The following is a 4,651-nucleotide window of genomic DNA, read 5'->3' on the forward strand; positions in this document are numbered from 1 at the left end:
TTTTTTACCGATTCCTACGATTTTATATTTTAAATAAGTTTCTGAAACTTATTTAAAATTTTTTATTTTAAATAAGTTGTATGATCGGCATTATATAACTAAGTTTAAGAAAATTTGCATATATCTTTCTAAAGGATGTATAGAATATTATCAACCTTTGTTTAAGTATAAATGATTTAAAAGTAAAATGAAAATTGAAACATAATGTATCGTTGAATATCAAAAATACCTCACACACGCGAATAATTATCAATTACGTATATAAAAAGAACCGTGCAAATAATATGGGATTAAACTAGTGCCAGAGATTCCACAAAGCAAAGCACGAAATGTACGACGATACCCTTTTGTCAAAATCATGTAAAATATGAATAAATGAATAAAACGTAAATATTTTTCATTCGCAATAGTAGGGTAGAATATCTAAATGGCGCGAGGCGAACAGCGAGGAGTGGGGGAACGTGCCGCGCCGCGCGGCGACAATACGACTACGTCATCACTTCGGTATTCGTCCGGCGACCTCGGAGAGAGACGGCTGCGTTTTACGAGTCGTTCCGGGTGTCGCATTAATTAAATGAAAATTAGATCTTTAGGAACGCAAATTAGGTAAGGTTGCCTAAAACTAAGGAGTGTACTAAGGGTTAATAGATTTTATTCCACAATTTTTGCTCAATTTCTTAGATTCATTACGCACATACACAGCTCATGAATATTTTAGATATTTCATGTGTTCTCACATGTACGGTATAAAATTGAGACATAATTCTTATTGTTAAATATTTCAAATTGTGACTTTTTATCACTTTGAATCATATATATATAATTCTATCATTTTCGCGTGACTCCACATTCTTATGATACGGGGAAAGTGTGTGTGTGTAACAGATAAATTATATTTAAATTACATATCTCTAAATATATGTGCATGCTATTTATACGTATTATTCTATTTAGTCGAAATTGTTTCATAATTTAAAATAAATTTTGCATTTATTATTAATCTTTATTTATATTTTGTAAATCACAAAAATGAGCAATAAAAATTGAGATATAATGTTGGGATATCAAAAGCACTTTACGTGAGCAATTATATAAGAAAAACCACGCTAATAAAAACCTTTTTTTACTTCTTGCCTTTTGTCAGCATATAGTAATTGATACGAAATATTTAAAATTATAAAATGAACGTCAAATTATGTCTCAATTTTTATTATACTTTTAAATAATCTATACTTAAACAAGGGTTGATAATATTCTATACATTCCATGGTGTATCACAATATAATTATGATATCACATTAAACGACTCGTGCCGCTAAAACTATAAGATATGCATAAGAAATTGTTTCATTAATCGGAGAACATTAAAAATGGAAAGAATATATTATTTTACTTCGTAATATGTGTTAATATTTCGACAGTTAGACGGTTGGCGCGCGGCCTTGGAGGGGAGACGGCAAGGGGTGGCACGGGGTGGCACGGAGCGGCGCGTCATGTTTACGCGTCGTCACCGTGCAGTCATTCTCTTACCAACGTTCGTACAAGTAGGTAATCGTATCGCGTGCGCCTCTTTTTCATATTACTTTTTGAATCTTATCGCGAAGAATATAATACGAAACGTTGTACTTTATGAATAATTAATATATTCTCTTACCAACGTTCGTACAAGTAGGTAATCGTATCGCGTGCGCCTCTTTTTCACATTACTTTTTGAATCTTATCGCGAAGAATATAATACGAAACGTTGTACTTTATGAATAATTAATCATACTAGTAATCGTATTATGTGAATATTCATAAAATACAACAATTTGTATTATATCTAGCATTTTCTGCGATTATTATATTTCAAAAAGAAATGCGAAGAAGAGCGGCACGCGACACGGCTACTTGTCTGTACGAACGATATCACACGAGTAATAAAAAAGCTATGTTAATAGTAATACTCTCATGCGATTCCTACTTTTACAATTAATATAATTTATGTAATTAATAATTTAATTAATTTTTTGGTTTCACCTTTCGTTATACGATCCGCATAAAAGATGTAACTATACAATCTATATATTTGTCGGTAATAAAAGAAATATTTCTCTTTTTATTAATCTCTATACTTCATCCCATTGACTGTAATCATATCTTACAGACATCGCAGTAAGAGATTCAGTCCTTTTATTTGCTCTAAATTTATTTCGCAATGATGACGAATTGAGATGTTTTTGATATTCATTTCTAAAAGTCAATTAATAATTGCATAATAATTTAGGTAATAGCTGTATATTACATTTTTCAGATGATATTTTCCCTCTCACGGGTACACCTTGACGTGGTGAGAGGGCTCAGTACCCAGAGGATATGCACGAAAAGAACGGTTTTTCTCAAATATTAAAAAATTTTTCGGATCTGTCTGATACATCCAGATAAATTTTTAGATACTTGAGTAACATCAGTCCCTTCGTGTAAAACTCCAACGACGGGGAAGCTAACGTACCCTCGTCCGCCGATTTAATTGAAAATGAACGAATCGCAGCCGGTTCGTCGCGTCGCGCGTTTGCTTCGGGAGTGCCGTTCAAGTTATATCGGACTTAAGTTATAGTCCGCGCGCTATTGTAGTGTTTTACGCGAGTGTCCTGTGCGAGAGGATGTTAACCCGATTCTGAGAGGAGGAGGAGATCTGGGAGAGGCATCGGGCATCGGCGGAGCAACCTTGCGGTAAATATCATTTTTTACTTATGTAAAATCGATATCTTCTATTTATTTTTGAATCGTTTTATTTTACAATGATTTAAAAATAATAATTAGAAAAGGATTATTTTAAAATTATTTTGTAATTTCATATATACGAATTTTTAAGATCTGTTTTAAAAAATGTATAATTATTTTATAAGTATAAATCTATGATGAATTAAAAAATTCGATGCTTATAAAAATGATTAACTTAAGAAAACTTTGCGTTTTTTTTCAATATTGTTTGTGTTCTTTCTGGTTTTTAATAATTTGAATTTTATATTTTTTTGTTACAGATCATCGTAGCGACGTTGCAGATGTAACTCCGCTGTTGCGCGTCGGGTTGGTGAGTAACGAATTAGTCTATTCGAAAACTATAATTGCTAGCGATTAGTGATTATAGAGACTTTGGAATATATATTTAGATACTAATAATTTAATATGTTTGGTAAAAACGGGCCAAAAATTTGCACAAAAAAACGTAACTTGTGTTGTCTCAGGTGAAGACAAAAAAAATGTTAAACCAAATTCGGTGACACTGTGAGACTTAGCGAATTATTAGACGAAGGTAATAAGTCTTGTAACAAGACTTATTACAAACGCCGACAGATTCTTTGTCTATCTAATGGGCCGAAATTCGTGAAAAGAACACAACCAAAAAATCGTGGACATTATCGACAGGATCATGGACATTGGCCATGTAGTTTAATGTCCATTTTGTGGACATAGAGGCGCTTCAAAATGAACAGCTAAATCCCGGGCATGGCCGCTCTCGGGCTTCTCTCTGGGTTGAATTCTTCAATGAATCATACGTTATAGACTTCAAAGTTAGGGAAACACGATCGTGTTTTATCAGTATTTACCTACCTCTAGTAGGACTTGTAGTTAATTGATCCCATATTTGGCAATATTGGTGATAATTAAATGAGATGTACAAACGTAACGAGAATAATTCAAACTTGTTCAAAGGACTTAACTAGGAAGTTCTGAGAATTATTTTAAAGTAGTTGGATTGCGCCTCATTTAATGGATCTATAAATGCTTTTATCACACACTAATAGGTTAGTCCATTATTTGCTTCGTAAATTTATCAGTATCTCTATCAATATTTCATATTGAAGATATATTAATCATCTCACTATCGCTTATTTTCTTTTTGTAGTCATTATCTTAATTTCTTTCTTTAATTTGTTACATTTCTGCGTATTTATTATTACAGATAGTTAAATTGTTTCATCACAAATGTATTTTTGATAAACAAATGAAAATTTTGTTTTTCTGACCAACTATTTAGATAATACTGTTTTATCCAGATATCTTGTATATATCTAACAAATATTTTGAGAGATTTTTTGTGTTTCAGATATATAATATAATATAATAATGTTGTAGAGCAGAGGTGAAACGCAAATACCAACGATTGCTATCAAATTAGGATATATCTATTTTAAGAAGAAGGTGAAAAATGCAGTTTAATATAAAAAAGTTTATAGAAAGGAACGGCTCGTACTGTGTCTTATTACCGTTAATTGTAGGACTTCATATAGGTTGGTTTACCTTGCAACAGCGTTATGTTTCAAAGTCTCAAAAACACGATCATCCAATAGTTGAATTGTTTAAAAAATTTAGTACATGATAACATATGTGAGTTTCAATTTGTTATTAATAAAGTAATTTAATAAATGTTTAGTATTTGAACTTATAATAAATAGTGAAGTGGATTTGTTTTATATTTCCGCACACATCTTTTACATTTTTCTTTTTTTCCTAAATTTTTTAATAATGCAAATGAATAAATTAAATGTACCAAAGAAATATTTTAATGAATATTGAAATAAGTTCTATCTTATTCTTATTTGATTTTGATGGAACTTTGTATTTAAAAACACTTTATTGTTTTAATTTAACATATATATATATATAT

The sequence above is a fragment of the Trachymyrmex cornetzi genome, unplaced genomic scaffold, assembly GCF_001594075.2.
Source record: "Trachymyrmex cornetzi isolate Tcor2-1 unplaced genomic scaffold, Tcor1.1 scaffold230, whole genome shotgun sequence".
Classification (NCBI taxonomy): domain Eukaryota; kingdom Metazoa; phylum Arthropoda; class Insecta; order Hymenoptera; family Formicidae; genus Trachymyrmex; species Trachymyrmex cornetzi.